Consider the following 15546-nt stretch of genomic DNA (forward strand, 5'->3'; position numbering starts at 1 on the left):
AAAATAATAAAAAAATCAAATTCTTCTTGAACTAATGCGGTCTGACCATGGCTGAAGGTATTTAAACTCTTCCAAATCATTCCACCAATCTCTATTCTTGTTGATCCCAGTGTCAAGAAAGTTGAGAGACCCTATAATGAAACTGCTTGGAAGATTTCCTTGATGCCTCTAAGCCTTCAAGGAAACATTGGGGCATATGCATTAAAGGAAGCTACTACTTAGTCCTTGGGAATGGGAAGAGGGATTTATGGGTCACTAAGCACCTATATTCCCTTTAGAGGTGATGGAGACAAATGCATCTGAGGCCTCCATGAAGCACAATCTGTAGTGTAGTGTAATCTGCACAGTGACACCGTTCCCATAACGTCAGAGCAAGAAGAGGTGGGATAGAGTGAAATGCAGTTCAGTTGTTCACCACCCACCCTTCTATTTTGAAGGAATTTAGATAAGCAAATTGAAAATGATGTCATGGCTCCCATAGGACATTGCAATATGATGCCATTTGTCCAGTCAGCGTACAACTCTTATTAGTATGATATAACACAGTACTTGGGAACTCAGTAGAAAAAAACAAAGCTGGAATTCAATAAAAAACCCTCTAGCTTTTAACTCATTGCCCTTAACATGCAAAGCTACTGTAAGTGAGTGTCTTAACACGAAAACTCTGAAGACCAAAGAACTAAAGTAAATGTAATCAGCAGATTACTAAATACCAATGGGAAATTTAGAGCTATAGAGCAAAATCCCAGAGCATTAAAGGATTTACCGCTTGGCATTGATGAGAAGCAAATCTTTGGATTTCCATTTCTATCCTTAATTAGTAACTGAAGTTTATTTTAGTCTAAACTAAGTCACAAAAGATAACACATCCCAAAAGAAAATAGAAAGCGGTGCAATAAACTTCATTAAATGTCTTATTAAAAAATAAGAAGAAAAAATAATAGATTCAAATAGAAAATTATTTTCCAGCACTTCCATTTCCTTTTGTTTTCTTGTCTTCCCACCCATATTCAGCTTTTTTTCTAATAACATTCAGCTCTTTGCACCAGAGGTTACCGCAGGTGATAACAAAGATAGCATTTTAAACCCAAAAGGGAGGTTCCCTTTATGAAGGGACATTTTAGGAGTGTTCTTCCTCCTTCACAGCTTGGCTCTTTAAATATTGCTGTCTCCCTGCCCAGTTCCCAGGGCCCCTCACTGGAAGTAGGACCTGAAACAGATGATTTGTACTTCTGCATGGCTTCAGCTCTGAAGAAAACAACTGTGTCAAATGGAGCAGTTTTTATAAAGACACTTTGTGACAGGGGAAAGATTAAGTTCTTGTGGTTAATTGGGAGATCCCCAGCTCGGTTATCAAATGTCTCCATCTGCCATTTGTACCACTGGTGATGGACTCGCAGGATTTGTCTCAGCGGGCCATCCCAGTTTGCGAGCAGCAGCCTGGCTGGGCTGGATGGAGTGTGCCAAGGTACACCAGAAATTTGATGTCTGATCTCCTGAGCTGTGATACAGGCTCCCACTGCAGCATTTTGAGCACAGCTCTTGCCATGGCTTCAAGGAAAGCTGTGAAATACAAGCAGCTTGCTTCAAAACAGGAAAAGAGCCTGTGAGTAAAATGGGAAGAAATAATAAAGACCCCAGGCCCAAACAAACCATATGCTTCAGTAAGAAAGAGGCTGAAGTACCATCTCCCTTCTGTTAATCACTCTCTGCCTTCCTCCCTTCCCCACTGAACACAAGAATACATTTGGTCCCCATAAAAATTTACTATGGAGTGGGCTGTGTGTGATTCCTGGACTGAGGCTGAAAAGCAATGTCCAGGCATGATGGAGTAATGAAAGATGGCATGTTAGTGAGGCTAAAACAGGCAAAGTAGACCCATTTAAGGAGAAAGAATTTTAAGAAGTTTCCCTGTCTGTGTTTGTATCTGCTCAGTGTATGCCTAGGGTGGCCAGATAAGCAGCAAGATGTGTCTGGGTTGCTTGTTTCTTTGTCTTCCATGGTCAGAGGACAGCAGGACCTAGGACTGGAAGGGACCTCTGGAACAACCTAATATATCTCCTTCTACAGCAGGTCAAATAATTCTCATAAGAAACTTACTAAAATCCCATTTTTAAAATTGATTCAACTATTTACAGTCTTTACCTACTGCAGCTGCTCCAGAGCCTCCTTTCAACACCTATTAATTTCTACCCACCTGAGGAGACTGTTAGGAAAGATGATAGAGACAAGAGGGAATCTTAGAGAAAAGGATTAAATACTTGCAGCACACAAGCCAAGGTCAGCAAGCTTTGTCCAAGAGTGAAAATACTCATAACAGGCTCATATGTGCAATAACATAACCTCTTGATTTATCTGTTTATCTTGGGATGCACCGTGCTGAATGCTAGTGGGGTCACTTCTGTGCTGAGCCCAGTAGATAAAAGATTATCTCCTGCATGATCCCAGCCTATTTAGCTCTGTTGCATTGCATTTGCTGACTTCTTACCACAGTCCCAAGTTATCTGGAGCTCAAAATGGACCACAGCATAACTGTAGCTGTGGTTTTGAGTTCCTTTGTCTGCATTTGGAGGCTGAGGTGGCACTACATGCTCTCTCTTGCCCATGTCCTCCTTTCTGTCCTGTGTCCTTCTCCTCTGTAGTTGCTAATGATGATTCATGTGGGAAAAAAAAAAAAAAAAAAAGAAGAAGAAAAAAGGAAAACAAAACCAAACCAAAAAAACCACAACTTGTTTAAGGAATTACTTAACAAGTCGTTGATGTTTTTCATTGATGTTTTTATTACTCATTAGTCATTCATTGGATCCTCATTCTTAAGGTGAATCATGATCTACTCATTTTGAGGCAGTGATGAATATCTGCCTATCTGAATAAGAAGCCCTCTTTATCTCAGTACTTAACAGCTCACAGTCTTTAATGTATTTTGGGTTTGTGACACCTCTGCTATCTCCAGGAGGAAGATGCCACAGGGGAATGTGATGAACGAGCAACCACGAACTACATGGGACTACATCTCCCATCGTACGGGGTGCCCTGTGCTAGCTCAGAGAGAAGAGAGAAAGCAACTCCCTCACTTGTTTTTTTAATTTGTTAAAATAACAACTCCATATTCCCAGGGGCAAATGTCAGGAATAATTGCATGCAAATTGCACCGGAGTCATGTTAACGCACCCATTGCCACCCAAGGGCTCCTGAAGGGTTAATATAGAGGGCTCGCTGGAGTTCAGTTAATTTACAACTGGAGACCTTTATCATCTCACACTGACATTGAGGGCTCACATTTCGCACTTAATTACTTGTTCAGCAATCATGCCTGGAAGAGATAGATGTGTTTCTGTGTTTAGCCCATGCAGCTGTGAATTGTTTATTTACTTATCGTCAGGCCGGGAATGGCTGTAATTTAAAGGTTCAGATCTCTGCTACCCTGAGCGGTGCAGGTCTTCCTTTAAACATTTCCATATTGCCGCGGTGGAATTTCGCTGGAGATACCCGTCTTGTCCTCCTGTTCCGGGTAATGGGCCAGCAGGTGTTACTGGTTATCGGTGACTATGATTATTTACGCTAAACAACCGCTGCCAAATTCACAATCACAGCTGAGGATCTGCGGAGATAAATTTTGGAAGGTAAAAAAGCAGGCCAAGGAGATGAAGCGAGATGAATTCCAGTAACTCGGCTTCTGGGGAACGAGTCCATCCCCTATCCCTGCGCTGGAATAGCTGAATCACAGCAGCTTCAAACAGTGGCTCACAGCAATTCGCAGGCCAAATGGTGTAATTACAATTTGAGCTGTCAAATGGTGACCAGATGGCTTTATCTGTCACACCAGAGGCCTGAGAAGTTGGTAGGTGTGACCTTTCCTCATACCAATCCACCTGCGCAGCTCTGCAAAGCCTGTGTTCCTGGCACACCCAGCCCTGTGCACTGATCCCTGTCCTTGGCTTTGATAATTTTCTAGCAGAGCTGGGTAAAACCAACAGCATTGATATCTACAGGGCTACCAGGCTGTATAATCCTTAAATGCTAATACAGCACCCACCAGTAATGTCACTGGGTTCCTTAGTGGTGGATGCAGGCGGTTGCTGGGGTAGAAAGATGGGGGGATGCCCCCCATTATTCCTTTGGGGGTTACAGACCTCCCATCTACCTAGGAAAGAAAGAATCACACAGGGCAAGAGAATATTAGTTCAATGGTTGGCTGACAAGATATATCTCAGAAGGAAAATTGGTGAAACTCCCTTCCAAGAGGGAGTAGCCAAAATGGTTTGTCTGGACATCACCAGCTCATGTGTAGGCAGAGCTGTGATGCAAAAATGCTGCACTGCAGCTGCCCTCGTGATGGGCAGGATGGAGGAGTTACTGGAGGAAACAGGAGGGACACATCACCTAAAAAAACCAGGGTGGTTCCTGGAGGGTGACCCTGGGCAAACCCCAGGCCAGTTTCCCAGCAGAAACCATCTCCCGAGGTGAGGTGCTTGCTGGGGAGAAAGAACATCCTCACAACCTGGCCATGGCCAGCGGCAGCAGCCAGACCCCGCGGGAAAGCACACAGCTTCGCAGCAGGTCTCAGATTAGAGCGGTATTAAAAATAAGGACTTCAAGTTTGATGTTAACCCCAGTGAATTATGCCTGTGGGCAGGTGGAAGGGCTGACATACACCAGCAGCAGAGTTTCTGCCTCAAGGCTCTTGCAAAAACCAACTGCTTTCGATTTAAAGAAAAGCCTTTCCTGTCCCACATTCTTATGAGAAACACACATTTCTCGCAGTCCCAAGGTTATTTCTATCTCACAGATGAGGAGAAGGGGATTCAAGCTGACAGGGAGCACAGCAAGGGAGGCTCATGAAAACAGGTGGTGCTTCCTAATATTTTTTTCTAGTATCATCAGCACTGCTGCTGTAACAAATCGCCAATCTCTGAAGATGGAACATCATTAAAATGGTTTGATAATCAGATGTAACAAACAACAGATCAGAACATTCTGGGTTTGTAGAAGTGCAAGGGGTATTACTGGGCATACATAAACAAATACAAATGCAGATAATTCCCAGGTGAGTTGAATTTTCTCAGAAACAATCTTATGTGTCACTTCAGTAAAGCCAAAGAAAGAAGAAAAGAACCTAGAGAGGTATAATTCAATTACACAAAATCCTGGAATTTGATGAGAGATAAAGAAAAAAAAAAAAAAGAGAGACAGAAAGAAAAAGAAAATGAAATTAAAATGTCAAAAGAGCAGTGAGCTGCTTAATTCAACATTCATTTTTGGGTGCGTTCACAGTTGTGTCGGCAGTGCATCCGTGTATGCACCGAAGCAAAAACACTGCAAAAATGGAAAACCCCCAAAACACAACTTCGACAAAGGACTGAAATTAACAGCTCAGGAATGCTGCAGGATTTACAGAAGAGCATTGCAAGGCAGAAACAATTACAATCAAAAGCTGAGTCAGTAACACCCCTGTACGTTCCAGCTCTCCAGGGCTGGGAATTGCTCCCCGAGCTGGATCTGTGCAAATGGCACGAGCGAGTTGCACCCAGCCAGCTCCTGGGGTGGTCACCTCCACCAACACAGAAAATGGAAAGCAAAATTTGTTTCTTTCAGTATTTTGCTTTTTTTCCTCCTTTTAAAATTTTTGCTTCAGCTGACTCTGGTCTGACAGGTTGTGGCAGCACTCGTGTGTTCAGGGTTGCAGCCTCAGCTCAGGGAAATGGCGATTTTCAGTGAACTATGAAAATTTAACTCAGACAAATCTCACCCTGATTTAGCAGACACAAAATGACAGAAGGTAACTATTGGTTATCTATCAGCTTTCCAGGCCATCAGAGGGATTATTGCCGAGCTGCAAATAAAAAGATTAGAGAAATTAAAGGCAACGGGTGCAACAAGCTGTTTTGAAGACAAGCGTGGAGGGTAAGCACGAGCATCCCCTCTAACGGATCCCCAGCACTTATGTCAGGCTTTTCCCACACAAAAAATTAACTGAGAGCCTGAGGGGATCCAAGGAGACAAGGTGGCCTGGGAAGGATGCACCAGGGTCCTGTTGGGTGCCATAAGATTCTGATCCAAATGTAAAACGTATGGAGGGAGAGGGAGGACCCGGTATCACCAGGATGTTCCATTGTTATTTTTGCCTTGCACACACACAGCACTGGCTATTGCAACCAACTGGCTCAGTAATAACATCATTCTCAAACTCATGTTTTGTACCAGGCTTTTAACACTGGAGGACATGCACTTCTGCAGGTGATGCCTCTTGGGCTCTGGGACCCAAGGGCAGAGGGGGGATCATGTATTCTGACAGTTGCTCATCACCACCCCACATTTCAAAGAGATTTTTATCTATCGGGCATGGAAGATTTCCCAGACTGTTTATATTAAGAGCAGCTTTTGAAGCCAGCAATGAATATTACTATATTACTGAAAGGAATCAAAAGCTAAAGTGCCTGCGTGTACAGTTAATCTATCCAAACAGAAAATGTTTCTTAAAAAATTACGGCACTATTTTTATAACAAACCTCAGCCAAACTCAAAACTGAATAAATATAATATGGTCTTTTAAAACCAATTTATTTTTTTAATCGTGGGCAAAAATACTTTCCTTGCTTTCATTCATCAGCTAATACTTCAGCGCCCCCCCCGCCCCCCATATTTGAGCGCATAGATTTGCCTGTGATGGGATTCCTGCTTTGGAGATGTTGGGATTGAAACACCTCCCGAGGCTGGTGGGAATGCAGATGCGAGCACGTTAGATTACCATCACGGCCAGTCTGTGGTTTTTATCTCTTTTTAACAAAACCATGAATAGCACAAGAAAATGCCTCAAAGAGGCCAACAGTGATGGGAAAGGCAACGACGTTAAAGTCGTGATCCATCAAGACCCTAAATAAAGGCAGAGCCGTATGTATTTCTATAGGATTGTGCAAGGGCGTTTATTTCTACTCATATGCTCTCAAGGCAGGAATAAAATTGACAACTTTGTATTATTATAAACTGGCCTGTACAGTCATTGTAATGTAATTTTCACTGGGGTAGCTTATAGCAGAGTTTGGCTCTTCAATTTTTTTTTTTTTATTATTATTATTATCATTATTATTATTACTATTTTATTTTAACTAGGATAGCCGTGCAGAACTTTTCCTGGAGTTTTTAAGCACTTATTTAGACTTGCATCATTGCCCAAGACCACAATTTGAATCTCTCAAGCCTCATCCCACGATCTTTTACCCCCCTAAACATGGTGCATATTTGATTCTCTCATTAAGAAGAGTCTAACCAAACAATTTGCAGGATGCGAGTACCCTAAAGTGTAGTTAAAAATTACTAGAGGAGACGGCACTCGGTGATGAATAGGCAAACGGAGTAACCTGACCCCTGAGAGCTTACACATCCCCTTTCTGTTTGTTTGTTTGTTCTGCTGAACTTTCCAAGAGTTTCAGCTACAATCAAACCTGGGGCCTCATGGTACTAGAAACAGCCGTGAAAATGCTTTAATTCCTATCTCCACATTGATCATTTGTCTATGCATTTTTTAAGAGGAGATGGTTCAAGTTGCAAGCTGTCACAGAAAAATGTATTTCAATTTCTTCCATCTGATTTTCTTGTATGAAAGAGAAACTGTGTTTGGGTGCTGCGCTGTTTGCCCAGCATATTCTGCTGCTCTGCTAAAGGTCAAAAGCAGGTAATGTATGTTGAAATTTCCACAGACCAGGGTAAGCTCTAAGGTTGTTGACTTTGATATCAGTTTTCTCTTACCCGGAGGAAAGAAAAAAAAAAATCATTCCAGCTCTTCATTGATTTTTCATGGAAATTCACCGATTTATCCTTGTTTAAGATCTAGTCTCTGATTTCTCCCTGATTATCGTATCCCTCTGCCCTCAAAATGAAGTCTTGCTTTGTTTCAGCTCAGGGTGATTATATCATTATTACTGCACCCAGCACAAGACAAAAATTCCAGTTTGCTGGAACATGGGTGATGAATGACAGGGGTTACTTCAGAAAAACAAACAAACAAACAAACAAACAGCCCAGTAAATGCCCCTTAATATAAAGGAAAAATAATGAAAGCAAAAGTTACACAAAGCTTGCAATGGGAAGGTGAAGTGCCTGTGCCTTTGTGCAGAAGATGCCCATGAGCTCAGCCTTGCAGAATTAACCACTGGGATGAGTTTAAATGCTGCTTTTGGAAATGACACTTCTCTCTGGCTGCGGGGGGTTTGTTTTAGCTCTTCCCTGGCTTCAGCCCTTCTGCTTTCAGATGCAAACTGATACAAGGGGAAACAAAAAAACCAAAACAAAACTGCTTTGCATTTCTACAACTTGAGATAATACAACAATTTTGTGGTCCGCCTCCTGACTTCTCAAGGGGTAAAAATGACCTTTAAACAAACAACATTTTGATCATCATCATGCTTAATTGGTGCAGAACTGCATTAGGATGTTCCCATTGGGCTCCCTAGGGTTAAAGCCACTTTTCTTCAGATATATTGCTATAGATGTTGGTATTAATTCATCGTCGTGGTTCTTGCAGATGTTACAGGGAAAGTATTTAAAACTGACATCTTAAAATGTGTCTGGGACACGAACGCAGAATTTGTTATTGCTGGAGTCTAGAAATCCAAGGTATCAGAGTGAATTTGTTTTAGTAATTGTCATTGACTCGCATACACAAAGAGAAGTGCCATTTTGTGCCCACCACATTTAAAAATAAAAAGTGTTTTTCAAAACTTCAGTGGTCAAAATAGCCAGAATATTGCCTCCCATGAGAGCACAGGAAAGCAGTCTGGGTTATTAAAAGAAGTCCAACAAATCAGACTTTTAACATTTGCTCAGAAAATTAATCCAGGAAAAGAAAGGTACGGTAGACAGAAGTGGAAAAAAATCTAGCCTAAAATAAAAATATTTTTTTTATAGATAAAAAAACACAAATGCTTTAAAATCTATTTAGCCATTAGTATACATAGATATTTCATCATATATATATATATATGTGTATATATATAGATATATATATATGTATGTATAAAGCTAACATTTCCCATACAGCTTATCGGTCATAACTTTGACAAAATACGCAATTCAGTCTTTATGAATCAGGATGTTTTAAAGTCACTCAAGGAAACTCCTTCTTTAAATACAGTGGCTTGAGATTAAAATACAGATTTAATTCTTTAGAACACTTTTCCCAAATGAGAATAAATATGAAGTCTGCCCTTTAAATTAAATGACAGCAAGTAGTCAGGGGAAAACAAAACAAAACAAAACAAACAATAGCGAACAGTTTGAGATTGATTCTGCTCCTGCTAAACCTCATTGTAAATAACGGACTGGCTCTAATTCAGTTAATGAGATTTCACCAGTGTAAATTAAATTAGGCTAATTATTTTGATTAAAGCAATCTATATCTTTGTCAACAAAATAGGGGCTTTTTTAACAATTAAATAATGTTTTTTTCAATTGAAAAAATGCTGTCATGAGATGTAAAAGCAGAACTCCCATGGACAGAATATTACTGTGAGTAGAAATATATTTTTCTTAATTGATTTATATTTAATTATTTGTTTTAGAATTTTAATTATTTTTGTTATTTAAAATATTATCTAGAATCTCTCAGATTAAAACCAATTTGTGCTATATACATTCAAAAAGCAGTTTTTTCTTACTGTCATCATGGCTTTGCACAGCGTACAACATACCCACAATTTGTAAGCGTGCAAAATTCCTTTGCCAATGCACACAGCTACCTCACAAGATAAGGGCTTAGTTATCCAGGTATTTCAACCTTCAGAAAACAGGAAAGGGTTCTGTATAATCTGTTATACATTAGGTTTGACTGTTATGTTTTTGAAGTGCTGCATAATAACCAATTATTTTTATAACGCCTCTGATTGCATGAAAAAGTAGATACCATGTGCACCGTTTAGGGCAAGAGAGCATTGATTTTCATTCTTGCTACAAAAAACCTACCCGATAAAATTATTAAACTGTGTGTTGATAAAGCAAATTGTACTGTAAGGATATAGCAAGTGCTGAAAAGATAAATACTCTTGCAATTGCAACAGAAATACGTGATCAGTGCATGAAGCCGCCTTGTCCCTCTCGCTCTGCCAAAGTAGCAATGCCACCTAATGGAGATGCCGAGCAGGGGATTTTTTTCTCCCTGATAGCAATCTTTCCTTAGCTTTAACAGCTTAAAAAATAATAATAATAATAAAAAGAAAGATTTACAAAGCAATAGTTTCGATGGAAGAATAACAAAATCTTGGAGCAAAGGCTGGATAAATATTTTGATTGCCTTGCTAGATGTCAACACTTGAAACGAGTCGCGCTGTCCCAACCCATCCCTGTCTCATGGACCGATGCACGTGGGCCCTCAAGTACAAGTTTTGGTTTTCTATGGGGTGCACGGCTGATGTGGTAGCTTAGATTTATTATCCTCGTAGAAATCCCCCATTCCTGTCAGGCAGCAAACTTGGAGACGTGACCCGCCGACAAAGTGACGTGCAAATACATTCAGATGCGCTAATCCCTGCTCGCTGGCACGTGGTCGTGACACGTTTTCACCTTCCCCATCGCTCACAAGTGGCCATTTGCACAGAGATGCACATGGAGAAACCAAGACTGGGGTGCGGAGACAAAGAATAAACACGTCCTTGCCTTAAACTGCTCTTTGCACGTTGTATTTGCTTTCTACGGTGTTACAAACATCCGCGTGTGGATGCACCTTCCCGGGAATACTTTTCTATATGCATTCATAGGCAGGCATCAGTGCTGACAAACACGTGCATGGTTATTTTATACACATGTATGGAAATATTGGAGGAACTTTGGGCATAGACCAGACCCAGGGGAAACTCTTTCCAATTCAAGCAAATTATGCTGTGTTTTCACTGGTGCAGCAAATAAAGTTTGATCAAATTTTAGGACTGACTCCCAAACCAGGCCCTAATTTGAAGATGATTTAAGATTTCCGCCCTAGTTAAATACCGCTGGACGTCAAACTATCAAAAAGCAGTTTGGATTTTGCTCCCCTCCTCCCCGTTGCAGCTGAACAAAGCATCATTCTCTCTGACTCGTATGCATTTTCCTTTACACCGTACCCAAGATTTTCCCGTAATTTATTTCTGTAGGGCCTGATCCAAAGCTCCCGCTGATTTCAGATTTGGGACAGGGCCCTGCTCATCTTCAGCTCCTGACCTGATGCAGACAAGTCTGAAGTCAGTGCTGATTTGCATGATAAACATCAGGCCACACAAAATAATTTAGAAGGGCGGCTGGGGAGGACAGATGGTAATTTTCTGTAAAGTGTGCTATGCTTATGCTAAGGCTTGCACACACACCCCACCTATTTCAAACATATTCTAATATGGTATGGTTAGAGAGAAAAATCAACCATAAGAAAGAAACTTTTAAAAGCAGCAGGATTACAGGCAGCAGTAGAAAACAGCAGAGCTGGGGGAAAGAAAGAAAGGGAGGAGTGGGGGGGAAAGTACTAAAAAAGATGCAAAGGGGAGCTTTGCTGCTTTCAACAAAATTTTGAAATAATAGTAAAATAAACTCAGAGAAGCACAACAGAAAACTCGAAGCAAATAAAAGTGAGTGGAACACATTTCCATGTTTACTTTTCTTTCTGCAGTTGGATTCCTTCTTGTAGCCACAAGAACCCTAAGGATAGGACGCGAAATGGGAAATAAAAGACAAGGAAAAGAAAAAAAATAAATAAAAAAGGGGGTTTTTTTTAAAGCAATTTAAGGCAAAGGAAGCAAAGCCGAAGGCTCCAGGCTGGGCTGGCGGAGCAGCAGCTCTGCAGAGCAGCGGTGCCGCTTCCCGCCTTGTCCCAGGAGCCCGGCGGGATTCGGGATTTTGCAAAGGCAGAAGCGGGGAAGGGGATGGTGCAAACCCTGTGCTCGGAAGGGAGGAAGAGGAAGAGGAGGAGGGTTTCAGGAAGGGGAGAGGGAAGAGAAAAAGTCCAGTACATACAGCTCGATGCGTCCACCAGCCCCCAGCCTCTGCTTCTCTCTCTCTCTCCCTCTTAAGTCAAAAAGGAAATGCGGTTCTTTTTTCTTTCTTTTTTTTTTTTTTTTTTTTTTCCAGAATCAGAAAACGAACCATCAGGAAGTTGGCAAAATCTCTAACTAAACAATCAACCGAGGGAAATGCAACAAATTCGCGCGGGCCAGGCGCTTTGGCGGGGAGGGGAGTGCGGGCCGGCCGCAGCCCCGCGTAGCGCAGCGCAGGGAGCGCAGGGCGCTGCGCACCTCGAGCGCTGCTCCGATCCCCCCTCACTGCTGCATTTTTACCCCACGGAAACGTATCTCCCGGGGCCATGTACGCGGCCGCGGATCCCAAGCATCTCCCGATTTCGCTCGTTTTGCTGCTCGCTGCGGCAGAGCGCAGGGCAGCGGCGGGGGGAGCAGGCCGGGGACCCCCCCTCCCACATCCTGGCGGCTGCCTGCCCTGCGGAAACACCGACATCAGCTCATTTGTCCCCAGCTCCTTTTGGCAGCTCCTGTACCCCCGTGCAGGGTGTGCAGCCCTCTCCGAAGAATTATCTTCCCACGGGCTGGGACAAGCAGGATGGAGAAATGAGCGAGTTCAGTGCATTTCTTCGAAAAGTGCATTTCGCACAAGGATGAGTGTAGCAAGGGGAGATTTGGTTCTTCTTGGTCTTTGTTTTTCTTTTTATTTTATTTTATTTTTTTTTTTCCACAGCTTTCCCTAAGTTTTCCCCGATTCAACCGTTCCTTCTCTCTTTTCTTCCCGTTTCGAAAATGATGATCTCTGCCTACTGACACGGACCGAAAGGCTACCCCCACCCCCCCTCCTCATTACGTAAAAACAAACAAATAAAAGAATAAATAAAAGCTCCGGGAGCGCGTCCGCCGCATCGCCGCGGGGGGGGACGCGCTTCGCGGGCAGCGGCAGCCGCCCGTTGCCGGGGGGTGGGTTGGCTTATTTAGGCTCCCGTCTGGGCGAAAGTAACCCATCAAGTCCCTGCAAGGGTTTTTATTCGATGGGGGCTCCGCTAGATATCGCTGAAGGCGGCTGGAGACCTTCCCCCCGACTCCCATTTCTTGCAGCCCCCCCGGAGAGTGCGGGGCCAGGACTGCGGGAGCCCCGGGTAAGAGGAGCTGCCCTCCCCTCCAAAATGCGGAACGCGCTCCGGGGTCACTGCTAAAAGCAACATAACTCCGTATTTTTTAATAAAGAGCGTTCTCTTGCAAGCTGGCCGCTTTCCACCCACCCCATGGATGAGCTGGCTCTGTAAACACGGAATAGAAGATTAACACGGCTGTTCTAACCTCATAGAGAGATCTGTGCCTTAGGAAAGCATTGACCGCTGCTGATCTATGGGCTCCAGAATAGCCCTTTTGTTTTAAAGGTGATAACAGGCCCCTCTCCATTCCCGTCCCCTCCCCTGCCCAGGGGTCGCCGAGGCTCTGGGTGTCCCCCATAGCAGAAGGAGCGGCTGCAAAAATGCGGCAGAGATTCTTTTGTATTATTATTTTTTTTTCTTTTTATGGGTGATGTCTTTAATTTGGCAACCGAGAAGGGCTCGTAACAAATGACAGAGCGAGCTGCCAGCAAGGTTTTCCAGCAGACACCGGCCTGTTCGCAAGAGCCGCTTTACCGACCGCTGAAATCTCGGGAGGGGAAGAAAACAGCGCTATCTGCAAGTGGGAGTGCGGGTCATTTATTATAGAAGCTTAGCTCAAAGGTAACTGCTCTGCAGCGATGTTAATTGAGCTCTGTATTTGTGAAAAGGCAGAGGAAAGCTGGCAATGGAAAGTTCATTTGCCCGAGAATTACACAAACACACCGCAATCCCAGGGGAAGCCGCGACCCGCACGGACGAAATGCGGGATGGGGCCGGGAGGCTGCTTGTTTTGGTAAAAGAGCACCGAGCTGGGGGGGGATGAAGAGCAAATCAAGGGAAAGTATTGGAGGAAGAGCTGAGAGCCGCGGCTGGAGCAGCCGGAGGACCCACCGCAGCTTCTCTCCATCCCTCACTGACACCCGCCTGCGCACCGAGCTCAGCCCCCAGAAATAGTATTTAGCGAGCAGAAAAGAAGTTGAAATAAGAACAACCGGGGGGGGGAGGGGAAGAAAAAGGAAAAAATATTAAAAAAGGGAAAAATAAAAAGAAAAGAAAGGAGAGGAAAGGGGAAAAAACATTTCTGATTTCCCCCACTCCCTCACAAACAAGACCTTCACAAAGTAAACTGCTCCTTGGGTAAGGATTGTCCCTCATATCGTTTCACTCTCTTGATCCCTTTGGGTAAATCCTTGTGATGCACGATATGTTTGGGGATTTTTTCCCTCCCCATTTGCCCTTTCTGAGTAATATCGGTGTGAGCTCGCTTGAGGATGGTGGTTGATTTAACCACAAACCTTATGACAGTGAGACTGGGGCATTTAAAGCCGGTATAAAATCGGAATAAAACAGCAGATCGATGTTGGAGGAAAACTGTCAGACAAAACACGCCGTAGCCAGAATGGGCTTTACCTTTATGAGACACTACAAATTGCTGCTATGGACACTTTGGAGACCTTTGAAATCCCTTCATTAGCTATTTGATGCGTTTGACATCCGAGCTCATTGTACCCCCGAGGAGCCCAAAACCTTGAAAACCAAGTTTTATTAACCTAATAAAACGCAAGCTCACAAAATTCGGGGAAAAATTCAAGAATCAAGAAAGACAAAAACACCCCTCTGACGAGTTTCTGGAGATTTTTCAAGGCTGGGTGAAATGTGGAGGAGTCGAAGTATTTATTAGTCAGAATAGGATTTTTTAATTTTTTTTTTTTTTTTACTTAGATGATTAGTTTTATAGCGGAATCGCTTTATAAAAGAAATCGAGCATTCATTTACATTTATAACTGACAAGCTGTCTTCGTTTCCATCTTTATGATATATTTCCCCTCTTCCTTGATTCCTGTATTATGCCATAACTCAGTCATTTTTTATGAACAAAGCGGAAATATAATGAGAAACATTACGGGAGCAGTGTGTATTTTCTGCCCACTAGCAGAGCGTGTTGCATGTCATATATTTTGCTTCCAGCCAAAACTAACGATCTTAACGTCTTACATGATGGGAAAGGACGTATTTACAGTGTGACCATTGTACGCCAGGATATCGGGACTTTGTGCCATAAACTTCACCTGGGCTGGGGTACCGGTGCCGTTTCCCACCCCTTTTCGGGCAGCATCGCTCCTCCTGCAGCATCTGGGAGAAAGAGATCCAGATGTTTACCCCCTCTTCTTTATTTTCCGTATATTTTTCACGAAAAAAAAATAACACAGTAAAAAAATAATAATGATAATGATAACAATGATAATGATAATGATAATAATAATAATAAAATCACCTTTGTGATCGCTTTGACCCAAGAAGTCTAAACAAGCTCCAGGTCTTTCAAACGCGGCTGAAATGCAGCTGCAGCCATCTCTCCCTTGCGCAGTGTTTTTAACGCCCAGCGCACATATTGCTCACTTAGAGCAGCGTCTGATGTGAGAAAAACCGTTTTTCCTACCCGAATCCTCCTAAAGCGC

This window comes from Nesoenas mayeri (genome assembly GCF_963082525.1).
Source record: "Nesoenas mayeri genome assembly, chromosome: 12".
NCBI classification, from domain to species: domain Eukaryota; kingdom Metazoa; phylum Chordata; class Aves; order Columbiformes; family Columbidae; genus Nesoenas; species Nesoenas mayeri.